Source organism: Macaca nemestrina, chromosome 18, assembly GCF_043159975.1.
Source record: "Macaca nemestrina isolate mMacNem1 chromosome 18, mMacNem.hap1, whole genome shotgun sequence".
In the NCBI taxonomy this organism is placed as follows: domain Eukaryota; kingdom Metazoa; phylum Chordata; class Mammalia; order Primates; family Cercopithecidae; genus Macaca; species Macaca nemestrina.
This window is the reverse complement of record NC_092142.1, coordinates 49361112-49375830: the sequence shown is the minus strand read 5'-3', so window position 1 is coordinate 49375830 and position 14719 is coordinate 49361112. Positions and strand designations below refer to the sequence as shown.

Sequence of the window (14719 nt, the reverse complement as noted above, 5' to 3'; positions counted from 1 at the left end):
CAGTCGGGGTGCATGGACGAGCAGGTCACCGCTGTGGGCCGCTGGGGCTGAGGCCCACTGGGGACTGTAAGAGAGTCGCCCCACCAAGGGGCAGGGACACTGTCAGGCATTGGTTGAAGTCTGATCCCAGGGATGTTGGCTCTTCCACACTTTTGCTATGCACATCCCAGCAGCCACAGGAAGCCTCCAGAAAGAGCCACAGAGGTTGTAGCAGGGGGCCAAAGGGTCGGCCTTCAGAGCTGAGTGCCAGTCACACCTGTTACACCCAAGGGGAAAGGGACAGGGTTCCTGTGCTCAGTAACCACAGCCAGTGTTTCCTAAAGTAGAGACCAAAGAAAATTTTCTGTGTAGGGGCCAGCTTCATCCTGCTCCCCAAGATCCTCACAAGGTGGAGGGAGGGGTCTCTTCTCCTCTGCTCAGCACTAAGACCGATGCCCAGCCTTGTCCACCTTTGGATGCTGAAATGGCCCCATTCTCAGGCTGTCTTCTGGCTCCTTGAAAAGAGAGAACCTGGCCAGGTATGGTGGCTCACGCCTGTAATCCCAGTACTTTGGGAGGCCAAGGTGGGCAAATCACAAGGTCAAGAGATGGAGACCATCCTGGCTAACACAGTGAAACCACGTCTCTACTAAAAATACAAAAAAGTAGCTGGGCATGGTGGCACGCACCTGTAGTTCCAACTACTCAGAAGACTGAGGCAGGAGAATCACTTGAACCCGGGAGGTGGAGGGTGCAGTGAGCCGAGATCACACCACTGCACTCCAACCTGGGTGACAGAGCTAGATTCTATCTCAAAAAAGAAAAAGAAAAAAAGAAAAGAGAGAAGTTATGGCACACTCTAAGCTATTCAGGCCTCCTTCAACAGCACGAGACAGACAGAGAGAGAAAGAGAGAGAGAGACACCCACCCCTGTCACTGTAGGGAAGAAGGCAGTGTGGAAGGAAGTCCCTGCCATCCAGCCCAAGACCCTCGAGGAAGGCAGACAGCATGTCTCTCTGAGTCCTCTCTGCTTTGCTGATTATTTACCCAATCAGATTAGAGCTGCAAGGGGACTGAACCTCCAGCTTCCTATGACTCCATGTCCAGCTCCCATAACAGAAGACAAGGAGAGGGCACCTCCTCTTCTGATCTTGAGTTAGAAGGAAGGGCTCCATTTTAGGGAATCTACAGAGAGTGGATTCTCAGAATCCGAAGACCAACTGGTGTCTTTCTGTCTCTGCTCCTCAGAAAAACACAACCTGGTGAACTGAAAATTTACTGGAAGAACCCAAGTGGGAGGGATCTCGGGGGTGGAGGCCGCGTCTTCAGCAAAGGGCAGGGGCGGGCCCGCCGGAGCTGTGCCGCAGCGTGTTTGGGGCATGGCTTGCCCTGATCACAAGTGGGTTGAGCATCTCCTCATGCCTTGGCTGCAGGCTGACACCCAGCCAGGCAGCAGCCTTGGCGTGCCCACGGGTACCCATCCTGCTTCAACAGCCCTGCACACTGACTCTTCCCACCATTTGCCCACTTACTTTCCTATGGAGTTGTTTGCCATCTTTTTCGTGTTTGGTAGGTTAGTTGGGTAGTATGGATAGGAACGCTTTTCAGATATATGCATACAAATAACATTTCCCGGTTCTGTCAATAACGTTTTCTGTGACGTGGGAGTTCACTCGTCTGACATAAAGTCTTAACAGTTTCTCAGCTGTAAGGTGGGGGCTGACTAACTGCGCTCCTAACTGGGACCCCCATCATAAAGCAGAGGCTCACATACCAGTCTTCAGGTCTGACCAGGTGCTGCTGGAAACCACAGATAAGGCCGTGTAGGGTGTTCAGTGGCTCACGCCTGAAATCCCAGCACTTTAGAAGGCTGAAGGGAGTGAATCACCTGAGTCCAGGAGTTTGGGACCAGCCTGACCAACATGGCGAAACTCAGTCTCTACTAAAAATACAAAAAGTAGCTGGGTATGGTGGCGCACACCTGTAATCCCAGCTACTCAGGAGGCTGAGGCAGGAGAATCACTTGAACCCGGAAAGCTGAGGTTGCAGTAAGCTGAGATCGTGCCATCGCACCCAGCCTGGGCAAAATACTGAGACTCCATCTCAAAAAAAAAAAAAAAAAAGCAATCGTCAGTGAGGCCTTGACATTGAAAATGACAGAAGACCCTGGCAGGGAGTCCTCTAAACCCAAGATGTCTGAGCCTCCATGACCCCGAGTGGGGATCCTCCCACGAGACTCGCTCAAACCCATAAGCTGACAAGGACTCTGCCAGGACGAGGGTGGGAAGGCCTAGTATGGCTAAGCCCGTGGATTACCAGTGTCTGCCGAACCCCGCAGGCCATGCCTGGGCACTGCCTCAGGGAGGCCAGTGGAACTAGAACCCTGCCCCGAGAAGCTTCAGTCTACCTGGGAAAAAGGAGATAGACATGGGACAAGATAGCATCATAAGTGGGTAAGGCCTTGGCCTCTGTATCTGACTCACCTACTTGCTGTGTTACCCTGGACTAGTTCTTTGACTTTTCTGAGCCCCAGCCTCTTCATTTGTAAAACAGAATAATAAAATTTACCTCCTAGCATTGTACTAGGAATGAAACGAGATCCTACCTGTAGCATAATGCCTAGGTGCATGCTAAGTGCTGTAAAAACTGTTCATGGCCGGGCGCGGGGGCTCAAGCCTGTAATCCCAGCACTTTGGGAGGCCGAGGCGGGCGGATCACGAGGTCAGGAGATCGAGACCATCCTGGCTGACATGGTGAAACCCCGTCTCTACTAAAAAATACAAAAAACTAGCCGGGCGAGGTGACGGGCGCCTGTAGTCCCAGCTGCTGGGGAGGCTGAGGCAGGAGAATGGCGTGGACCCGGGAGGCGGAGCTTGCAGTGAGCTGAGATCCGGCCACTGCACTCCAGCCTGGGCGGCAGAGCGAGACTCCGTCTCAAAAAAAAAAAAAAAAAAAAAACTGTTCATATTGCTGTGTGAGATCTGAAGGAGTAGCATGAAGCTGCCTATAAAAGAAAAGCTAAGTTCTGTTGCATTAGGCCTGAGGAAAGGCTTGAATTAGGGGTGCGTAGGGATGAGACAAAAATCCTGCAATGTTCGAGGTAGAAGTAACCTAAGGGATCAGAACTGGACCAAGATGTGCAGGTCCCTCAGGAGGCTCATAGAATGTAAATATCTATTCACTCCCGACTTCGAGAAGCCAAACCCTGTGCTCACTGCCCTCAGCCTCTCCTCTTCTGCTGCTTCTCCAAGCAATTCAGCTCTCGCCCCTGCATTCAGGCAAACAAAAGTCTAAAGTTAACAGCACCATCCAACTTAGAAGGCAACTTGGGGACCCTCCTTTGTTACTCATGCATGTTCCTTGGTGTCTTACCCCTACCTCCAACTTATTTATCGAAGAGTTTCTTCCAGAACCACAGAAGTGTTCTTCCAGTACACCCCCTGATGGTGAGGTCCAGCAAATACAACTACTTCCCATCTTGCTTCATTTCCAGTGACCCTGCCACCTGACCCATCACTTACACAAGCCTTCTTAAGAATCATCTAGGCCGGGCATGATGGTTCATGCCTGTTATCCCACCACTTTGGGCAGCTGAGGTGGGAGGCTTGCTTATGCCCAGAAGTTCAAAACCAGTCTGGGCAATATGGTAAGACCCCATCTCTAGAGAAATAAAAAATAATTAGCCAGGCATGGTGGCACACACCTGTGGTCCTAGCTACTCAGGAGGCTGAGGTGGGAGGATTGCTTGAGCCCTGGAAGTTGAGGCTGCAGTGAGCTTCGATCTCACCACTGCACTCCAGCCTGGGAGACACAGTAAGACTCTGTCTCAAAACAACAACAACGAATAATGATCATCATCTAGTCTCCATTTTATGGTGGAAGAAACAAAGACTCAGAGAGGGTAAGTGACTAACCTAAGGTCACACAGCAGGTTAGAGACAAGGATAGACCTCCTGACTTTCCACCCAGTAGTCCTACCAAAGAACCTACTCAGTCCCCTATGTCTGGCTAGTATGGTCAGCACACCCTACCTTAGAGCTTTCACCCTCCAGGGTCCTTGAGCTAGCTGTCGGGACCCCTGATGAGGGAGACCAAGGGTGGGTGCCAACTTCTGAGACTGGGATCCGCATGGCCAACCCCAGGCACTCCTACCCATCCCACCACCAGCTCCACTAATACATATTTTATGGGGCCGTTCTCCCTTCCTTGCAAACGGTGTCATTAATCTGCTCTCTGGCTGTGCAGAATAACATCCCTCAAGAACAGACCGCTTTCTGAATATTTGATCATTCCTCATTTCTTCTCCCCAAACTAATATATATTTACACAGTCTACCTCCTGCAGGAGAAGTATATTGTTTTCTCCCGGTGCCTGAGAACTTAGACACAGAATTACGTATAAGTAAAAAATATATATGCCTTGCTATTTATGTTGAAAGCAAGAACCAATCATCTATCAAACTGTGAGGGAAGCCAAGAGGAAGATTTACATATGGTAAAAGAAGAATAAAGCAGACCCCCTCCCCCCAGAGGCCTTGAATGAGAGGAGACAGACATCTCTTCTCTTTCTCTAACAGACTTTCCACGCCATCCTTCCTGCAATTGGCAGACCTCAGCAGTGGGGAGAGCAAGGAGCTCTTTTGTTAGCAAGGTCAAAAACTTCCTACTTGGAGATCCAAACAGAAGAGACCAAAGTTCTTGCAAAGTTTGACAGCGCCATTTGTATCATCCTGGAATATGTATTACAATGAGGACTCCAACTTGTGTGTGGCCCTATTGCTTCCTCCTGCATTATTCTGTTTTGACCTCCCCTGCAAACCGGGCTTGTTGGATGGGAAGGCAGAGATGGTGACCCTCATTTTACAAAGATGGTAAACAGACTCGGAGAAGGTAATGTACTGGCATGCAGATGTAGCAAAGGGGTTTTGCTTTGTTTTGTTTTGAGCTATTTAACAGTTGGCTCCAAAGTCCCATTTAGAGAGAAACATTTGCAGGAGGGGCATGGTGGCTCATGCCTATAATCCCAGCACTTTGGAAGGCCGAGGCAGGTGGATCACTTGATGCCCAGGGTTTGAGACTAGCCTGGGCAACATAGTGAGACACCATCCCTACGAAACATTTTAAAATTAGCTGGTCATGGTGATGTGTGCCTGTAGTCCCAGCTACACCAGAGGCTGAAGCGGGAGGATCGCTTGAGTCCAGGAGTTCAAGGCTGCAGTGAGCTATGATGGCACCACTGCACTTCAGCCTGGGAGATAGAGACCCTGTCTCTAAAAAATAAATAAATAAATAAAGACAATATTTGTTCAGAAAAATGACTTGGTTGGGGCCCTGAAGACATGATTGAAGGTAATGATAAACTCCATCCCGCTGCAGAAGGGTTTAGCAGGAAGGTGAGGCGAGCTGGAGAAATCAGTGAGCTGGCGTGGCAGGAGCCCACATAGAAAGGTATTGAGTGAGAAACTTCTATGGGACAAGGGCTCAGGGGCTCTTCCAGAGGAGGTGACTCAGTATAATTTTAACATGTCCACTTCTGTAGCATAACCTTCCTCTCCCAGAGACTGTGAACCATCACCAGGGTCCACCATGCAGCTGAATCACTTGTGCAAGTGGCGTTTGACAGAGACATGGGGAAAGCGTGTAGGTCCACTTTGGAGCCAGTACAGAGTGGAGAAAAGAAACAGTCATGGAGGAGAGGTGATGGCTGGAGGGGAACAGGCAGGCAGAGCTAAAAGTGACTGTGAAGGCGTGAACACAGACATTGGCAGAAATCTCAGGTGGGCTTGGTCACTAGTCACCTGTACCCCAAGATGTGAACACAGAGTTTACATCTATTTCATGTACCTCTTAAAAATGGGGTGATCTCTACTGACATGTGGGTTATACCAAGATGAATAAAGCTATCTCAGCTCAAAGGAACTCAAAGTTGAAAAACAGAGAGGCAGGTGCCAGGCCAAGGGGCGCTCATCCAGGTGAGGCAAATTGGCCAAGGACTGAGAGCTGGTATGAAGTACAATGAGGATGGAAGCAGTCTCCAGACTCCAAAGCAGTGCTCCTGTCCTCATCCCCTCTCTGCCACCCCCCAGTGGAAGGCAAGCAGGCCATGTTGCTTCAGCCTCTCTCTTCTCCCCTGGGTCCAGCTTCTGCCCTTGAAAGCCTCCTGCATCTAAAGCACGAATTCCATGTTAAATAGGTCAGGACACCTGCCTTCCACGCCCAGCTCTCCAACCTGTCAGGCTCGGCTGAACCATGAGACAGTTTCACTTCAAAGTGGCCTGGGCCTCTTCTGACCTGCTGAGTTCTCCCTTGTAGCCCTGTCAGTCTGTAGCTTGAGTGACAGCCAGAGCTGTTTGCCAGAGCACGGGGCAATGTCTCCCTAAACCACCAACCATTTGGATCGCAATCCCTTTTCCCGGGATCTCTCTCCCATCATTGGCATAAGAAACATAGCAGGGTCCTTCCAATTTGTGCCTGGGGTCTGTGGGGACAGACGGCAGCCGCAGACCCACTGCAGAATGGGCAAGTGGGAAATGCTGTACAGTGTAAGCTGTCCTTGTAATTACAGAGAACAGAAGTCATCACAAACGTCCTTTATTAAGGGTTTATTCTGTACCAGGCTGTAGGTGTCCCCATTTGCTTCTTATTGTGAGAATTAAAATCGTGATGACAGGTACCTTCATTATCCCCATTTTATTAATGAAGAAATAGAGGTTCAGAGAGGCTAACTGGTTGCCCAAGGTCACACAGCTGGTGAAAGCTGGCACTGACACCCCCGTTGTCTGGCTGAGGAGTCCCTCAGCTCTTTCAGCGAGCATTGCGTCGTAAATACCTGGGGTCTTTCTCCACAGGAACACCCTAAGTATGGTTTGGGCTCAAGCGGCTGAAGTCTTGTCCCCCACTAGAATGGAAATGCCTTAGGGACAGGATCTATCACCTATTCATGGTGAATATCACGCATCGGGGCTTGAGGTGGAGGGAATCTATTTGTGCCTGGAACAAAAGGAGGCGCAAGGAGGAGCAGGTCCCCACAGTTCGGTGGGTCATTGGCTGGGGTGTCTGCCTGGTTTTCCCAAGTCTTAGGTGAGCATAAGGAGGCCGGTACAAGAAAGAGGAGGGGAAAAAAAAAAAAAGGAAGAGCAGGAGAAGGAGGAGCCAGGCTGATCGGTGGGGACTGCCTGCCCCAGATGGCCTGCGCGTACCAGGACTAAGGGGGCTTCCTTCACACACCGTCTGAATTATTCAGACAGGGAGGCCACAGCGGCCCAGGAGGTCTATGATGGTTAGGGGTTTCATGGCCACTTAGGTGGACCAAAAAAGAACAGAATTTCGTTCCGCCTGCTTATCTCCTACCCTTATAAACTCAGGATTAGCAGATCAAAAGAGGATTTGGCACAGCTGAGGGATGACAGTGGCTTTGGAGAACAGTTTGGGCTCCATCCTTCATCATCAAATGAGCTTAGGTCATTGATAAGTAAACGGCGTTTTGAATCCCTCTAACTGGGCGTGTGGATCACGCCTGAGCCCAGGCAGCCCAGCCGTCCTGGCAGAGTTAATGAGCCAGAGAGGGGCCTGGGTGTGGATCCCAACAGTGACCACAAGAAGGAGTGCCAAGGAGTATCCTGGATGGGGCAGGGACCCCAGAAGTTAAGAGCAATTGCTCTGGAGCCAGAAGTGATGGTTTCAAGCTCCCAGCACTGCCACCAGCGAGCTAGGAAACCTGGCAGGGGCGAGGGGGTGTCCCATAACCTGCTGGCACCTCCATTTTCTCAGCCGTGAGATGGGGCCATGGACGTGTTAATAACTACCCTTTATTGAGAACTCCACGTTCCATGTGCGGTGCTGTCAGAGGGAAGCATCCCTCAACCCAGAGCCATGGTCTCCTAAGGACAGGTGGAGACCAGCCTTGGAGGGCATCTGCAGCCTGGAAGGGACAGCAGAGTCCAGAGCAGGAGGCAGGGTGACAGCCGCTTCTCCTCTCCCCTCTGAGTGACCATGCAGACGGCACTGTGCCTTCGCCTCCTCACCCATAATCGAGTTCTCCCAGTGCAAGGGCGCCACTGCAGGGAAAGCCCCAAGTGATGCCATTAATCAGTGATTGCTGTTACCACACTTAGTGCTGGATCCTCCTTAGTGATGTGAATTTCCTGTGCCACTCACCTGCCCGTTTGATATCGGGTCTTATCTCTGCCCTTCCACTCGGCTCTGAATCCAGGAGAGACGTTCCCCGGACTTCTTGGCCACCTGGTTTCTGGGTTGGTTTGGCCAATGGGCAGCACTGTGGAGAGCCAGGGGAGGGAAAAGCTAAGGTATTTCTCCCCTCACTGTGTTTCCTGTGGTGTCCCCAACGTCGCTGTGTCAGCTCTCAGCCCCCAACAGAGAGCTCCCGCTAACCTTCAAATTCAGCCTCCTGCTGCACAGACCCAGCTCTCAAGCTCTCACAACTCCACCTCCTCTCTCTCCTTCCAGCCTCCTGGTAACAGTTTCCCGCAGTGGCTAACCTCTGAGCTGGCTTAACCTTTCTCTGCTTGGCTTCTCAGCCCTCATGTCTCTTGTAATCTCTCTAATCCGTTCCCTCCACTGAATTCTCTCTAATTGAAAGACCCAGCTGGGCGTGGTGGTTCACACCTCTAATCCCAGCACCTAGAGAGTTGACGGCGGTGAATCACTTGAGGTCAGGGGTTTGAAACCAGCCTGGCCAAGATGGTGAAACCCTGTCTCTACTGAAAATACAAAAATTAGCCAGGCGTGGCCGTGTGCGCCTGTAATCCAGCTACTTGGGAGGCTGAGACAGGAGAATCACTTGAACCCGGGAGGCAGTTGCAGTGAGCCGAGATCACACCACTGCACTTCAGCCTGGGCGACAGAGTAAGACTCCATTCCAAAAAATAAAAAAATAAAAAAATAAAGAAAAGAAAAGAAAAGAAAAGGAAAGGAAAGGAAAGGAAAGGAAAGGAAAGGAAAGGAAAGGAAAGGAAAGGAAAGGAAAGGAAGCCCCGGAGAACTTTCTGATGGCTAAGGCCGTCAGTCACCTGTGTAGTATTAGCATTTACCATTCATCCACACAGTAACAACTCAACAAGTGCTCTTGGCTAGACCCTCCACAACCCAGACATTTCAAATGCAGGGAGACAGGCAGTTGCCTTAGGGGTCATGAGCTGACCAGGCTCAGAGTGTGTGGTGAGCGTGGGCCAAGCAGGAGAGAGGGTTCCCATAGCTAGCGTCGGGAACGCAGGCCTGTCCACTCCCTAAGCCCCTTCCCGTCCGCAATGGCCTGGGAGCCAAGCTGAGTGACCACTCCAGTTGGCAGGTGGGCAGAGGGAGGCCCGGGGAGGTCAGGTGACTGGGGAGTCCTGTGCAGAAACAGAAGGAGCCTGGGTTCTGGGTCAGCCCTGGGGCACTAAGTGACCTTGAAGAAGTATCCTCTTCTCTCTGGGCCTCTGTTGCCTCCATCTAGTTTCTCCAACTGAAAAATATGATCTGCACAGATCCTAATGCCTATATTTTAAAGTTTCTGATGATTCATTAAAAGGAGAGAACACAGCAAGGAGAAGACACCCCCAAGCCTTGAGTTTGGCCTCTTAACCTAAAGATGTTACCAGGTCAGAGGCCTCAAATTGCACTGTGTTCCTTGGGTCAGGCAGGGTTGGGTCTGAGTCCAACTCTGCCCTAACTTGCTGTGTGGCCCGAAGTAAGTCACTCTCTCTCTCTGAGTCTCAGTTTCCCCTTAGGAAAAATGAAGTCCACAGCAGTACGTATCCCAGAGGCACAGGTGCAGGTGGAAAGCAATGATGTGTGAAAACACTGGGCACACAGTAGGTGCTTGATAAATGCTAGCCACATTGCAGTGGAAACTTGGTGGAAAACAGGGCAGGAAGGCCGAGAAACAGGGTGGAAACTTGACAGTGAAAGATGTTAATGACCCAGGATTCCCTGACACTCTCCCCTGAAGCGGACACTCTACCCGCTGTGGCCACTGTCCAGGAAGAAACTGGGAGTGCTGAAAGCCAGCCACCCCCAGCAGCCAGATTATGTGTTGCAGCCACAGAGGAATTTTGAAAGGCTGATAAAGGTGACATCCTCTCACCCAGTCTCAGAAAGGTGCCTGTTCCCCTCCCAAGGGTTTAGCCTTACCCGGAGCCAACACCTGTGAAAGTGAGGGAGCAAGCCCCCGTTGGGGGTGGGAGGGCACGCAGGTGTGGAGGTGACCAGTTGCTTTCGTTGGCTGCACAACAGACAGCCTGGGGCCACGAGACCACCTCCCCCAAGCCTCGGCAGAGGCCTGGCTCTGTGGGCAGCACCCCTAGTGCTGGGCACAGACCGAGTTAGTGCTGCCCATGGTCACCCAGCAAGGATGGGGGTCGTTGGGTGAAGAGGATGGACAGGTGGGTGACCAGCCTGCTTCTTTCAAGTCCCCAGCCCCCTCACACGCTCCAGCTAAAAATAATACCACCCTGGGAGACCCACCCCTGCTGGCACAGCCGGACCATGCATAAAACATGCGCTGGTCAGGTTTCTTCCTCTGAATGGCTTCATTCAGAGCGTGCAGAGGTGAAAGGTTTAGGGGAGGGATCGCTTGACTTCCTGGAGGGACTGGAGCAGCCCTGGCCTCTGCCTGGGCCCCAGCCTCCCCTCTCTGTGCCCGGCACCTTGGCCCAATGGCAGCCCACACAGAGGGCTCCCAGGATGGAGCTGGCTGAGGGTAGCCCCCTCTCCCAATGTCCCTCGAGGCGGTGTCCTGGACCCCCTTAATGGAGAAAGAGGGGCGGCTCTGGCAAGAGTCAGCCAGCTCTAGGTTTGAATCAGGCTTCTCCCACATGTCCAAGTGTTTGTGTGCACCCCACTTTCTGAAATGCACTCAGAGAGGGTGAATGAGTTGTACAAAGACATACAGGCAGTAAGAGGTAGAGCCATCAGACTCAAACCCGGCTCTGTCTCACTGAGAGTCATCAAATGCTCTGCCTTTTGGTCATGGCCTGAGAACAAAGTGGCTCAAGGAATGGTACATGGAGGAAAGAAAGGTTCAAGGGACACTTATCTGAAGTCAGTAATTCCTGAAAGGGTTGGAGTCGGGGCCTTCCCACAAAACAGTTTCTTCCCTCTTTTCTCTCTCCCTCTCTTCCTCTCTCCCATTTTCTTTCATTTATTTTTTCTTTATTTATTCACTCAATAAATATTTCCTTATAAATATTTTCTTAGTCACAAAAACATACACTCACCATGAAAAAGTAAAGTTTCAGAAATGTAGAGTTAAAAGAATAAAAATATCCTAAAATCCCCCATTCCCATTCTCTAGCACTATATCACAAACCACCCCAAATTTGCTGGGAGAGAATAACCATTTAATCATGCTCACAGATTCTGTGCATCAGAAATTTGAACAAGGCACATAAGGGATGGCTTATCTCTGCTCTTGTGGTGTCTGAAGTCTCAACTAGAAATACTCAAACAGCTGGAGACTAGAATCTTCTAGAATCTTCTTCATTCATATGTCTGGCTTGTGAACTGGGCTGAATCTGCTGAGGCCATTGCCCCAAGTGCCTATGCATAGCTTCTCCATGTGGTTTAGGGTTCCTCACAGTATGGCGGCCTCAGGATAGTTGCACTTCTTACCTTAAGGCTCAGTCTCCCAGAATGGAGGTTGAGCAAGTGAAGGGAAATTCCATGGCCTTTTATGACCTACTTTTGGAAGCTACATTGTGTCATTTCTGCCACAGCTGTTGATCAAAGCAGTCACATGCCTGTCCAGATTCAAGGGTTGAGGTCAGGGGAAGAAGGTCAAAGGATTTGAGGCCATGTTTTCTGTTTTATTGTTTTGTTTATTAGAGACTCTCTCTCTGTCACCCAGGCTGGAGTGCAGTGCTGCAATCACAGCTCATTACAGCCTCAAATTCCTGTGCTCAAGCAATCCTCCCGCCTCAGCCTCCTGGGAAGGGGGCATTACAGGTATACACCACCACACCTGGCTAATTTTTGGGTTTTTTTAATTTGTAAAGGCAGGGTCTTGCTATGCTGCCTAGGCTGGTCTTAAACCCCTGGCCTTAAGTGATCCTCCCACCTCAGCTTCCCCAACTGCTGAGATTATAGGCGTGAGTCACAACGCCTGGCCCTACACATACATTTTTAGCTGTTTTCACTTCATGTTAGAGAACAACCAAGTTCACCTTTAAATATCCTCCTACAACAACTTTCTAATGGCTCTTTCACATTCCATTGTATGGATCTCTAGAACTGACTTAAAAGATCCTCATTGGATTGTGGTGCTGTTTCCAACCTAGCCTGTTGTAAAAACAACAACAAAAACACTTTGGGGATTGTGATGCTCACATTATATGTGTAGTCTTCTCAACAGCCCTGTGATCATTATTCCCATTTTCTGGTTATTTTCAATGGTAATATCTAATATGCATTCATCTGCTGATGAATACTTAAATTGGTTCCATATCATTGCTGGCTATTGTGAATAGTGCTGCAGTGAACATGGGAGTGCAGACATCTGTTTGACATGCTAGTTTCAAATCTTTTGGGTAAATACCCAGAATGGGGATTGCTGGATCCTATAGTAATTCTATTTTTAGCTCTTTGAGGACCCGCCATGCAGTTTTCCGTGATGGCTGTTCTAATTTACATTCCCACCAACAGTACACGGGGTTACCTTTCTCCATGTCTTCATCAGCACTTGTCTTCTTAATGATCGCCATTCTAACAGGTGTGGTCGTATTTCCTTGTGCTTTACTTTGCATTTCCCTAATGCTGAGTGATGTTGAGCATTTTTCATATATCTATTGGCCATTTGTACACCTTCTTTTGAGAGACGTTTATGGATAAAGAAAATGTGGTATATATACACAATAAAATACTATTTGGCCTTAAAAACAGAAAGAAATGTTGTCATTTGCAACAACGCAGATGGAATCAGACAGTATTAAGCTAAGCAAAATAAACCAGACACTGAGACAGATATCACATGTTCTCACTTATTTGTGGACTCTAAAACAATCAAAAGACTCAAAGAAGCAAAGAGTAGAATGGTCTTTAGTAGAGGCTGAGGGAGAGGATGGTCAAAGGTACAAAGCATCAGTCAGACAGGAGGAATGTTTTGTTTTTTGGTTTTTACTTTGAGATATATTGAGGTTTATTGCACAGAGTGGCAAATATACTAAGTAATAACATTGTGCATTTCAAAAATTGCTAAGATTTTCACAAAAAAATAAGTGTTTGCAGTGAGAGACATGTTAATTAGGTTAAATTATTCCACACTGTATTCACAAATCATATCGCTTTGTACTCCATAAATATATACAACTGTAATTTGTCCACTTACAATTTTAAAACAAAAATTTTTAAAAATCTAATATTTATTAAACACCTACTATGTGCCCAGCATTTTCCCAAGTGTTTTATATGGAATAACTCATTGAAATCCTCATGATAATTCACAAGTTAAGTGCCCCCTCCCCCGCTCCCCCCCAGCTTAATACAGACAAGAAAACAAGTACAGAAAGGTTGAGAATTTGCCCCAAAGTCCCACAGATAATTGTAACTGGCAAAATCTGGACCCAAATCTAGGTATGTCTGACACCAAAACCAGTTCTGTAGCCACTGCACTAAAACCCCCTGGAGGTGTCATGGGATTCTTGGGGTGTCACTTTTCTGGCCAGAAACTTCTGTGGCCAGCAGTGCAGTTGCCCAAGTCTTGCTTGGGCCTATTGGGCTCATTCTACCCATTCAGCCTGGCAGGTTGCACTTAGCTCGCACTACCATCCTGGATCCCATATCTGCCAAGAATGAGCCAGGTGCAGAGTAGTGAGGGGTATACGAGTGAGTGTGGGATCCAGCCACTGCACACAGCCAGGCATGCCAGCTGTGGCAGAGAGGCCAGCTCCAGGCACCAGATGGGTGGCAGCTCCCTGCAAGGCCATGGCTGCACCAGGCATATGACAAGCAGCTTCTACTGCTGGCGCTGGGGAATGTAGTGGTGCCCAGAAACTTGGAGCCCAGAAGCCAGGGACTGCCAAGCCCCAAAGTGAGTGTCACAGCCCTGGCTCAGGAAGCTCCTTGGTCTGGGCACCCCAAAGGGCTGCAACTCTTCTCTCCCTCTCTCTTCTTCCCTTCTCATTACCACAATGTGGCAAACAAGGGGTGTGTTTCAACCCCGTTTGGATTACAGCTCTTTCAGTGTTTTCCAAGTTCTTGTCCCGCATCCAAGAAGAATGAGGTACACAGACAAGTGAAGAGTAAGCAAGGTGAAGAGTTTCTTTATTGAACTGCAGTACAGCTCTCAGGAGACCCACAGTGAGTAGCTCCTCTCTGCAGGCAGGTTGTCCCAACTTCTGCTCAGCCCTCAGCTGAGAGAAGACTCATGGTTGCTAGCTCCTTTCCACAGGCAGGTCATCCTGATGTCTGAGTCTGGTTGAGCCTGGGGCTTTTATGAGCTTCGGAGGGGAGGAAGTGCATGCTGATTGATCCATGGGTAACCATGAATGGGCCTGGGAAAAGAACTATAAGTTCCCACTCCCATCCACAGAACTGGCAGCCTGGGCCCCCAGGCTTCAGGCCATCCCTAGTTTGAAGATGGGCCTTCACCAGGGATCTGTCCCTTTCTGCAGCCTGTCTGCCTCCTGCTGCTGTTCATGGCTCCCAGGCTGTTCCTGCCGAGGGGCACCTGCAGGCCAGCGCCAAACTGCCATCAATGCCCCCTCAGCCTCCCTCCCATGCTCGTCAATACCCAAAGTCTAGAGGAG

The 14719-nt window shown here is 49.7% G+C and overlaps 1 long non-coding RNA gene across 1 annotated transcript in view; it reads right to left on the bottom strand.

Annotated features, from left to right (window-relative positions):
• The window catches only part of LOC105492252 (uncharacterized), a 75097-nt gene extending 66873 nt beyond the window's left edge, over positions 1–8224 (bottom strand). Inside the window, exon 1 of the long non-coding RNA XR_011616146.1 lies at positions 8136–8224. This is a non-coding gene — a long non-coding RNA (uncharacterized lncRNA). The remainder of the gene's footprint in view (positions 1–8135) is intronic.
• Between the last annotated feature and the right edge of the window lie 6495 nt (positions 8225–14719).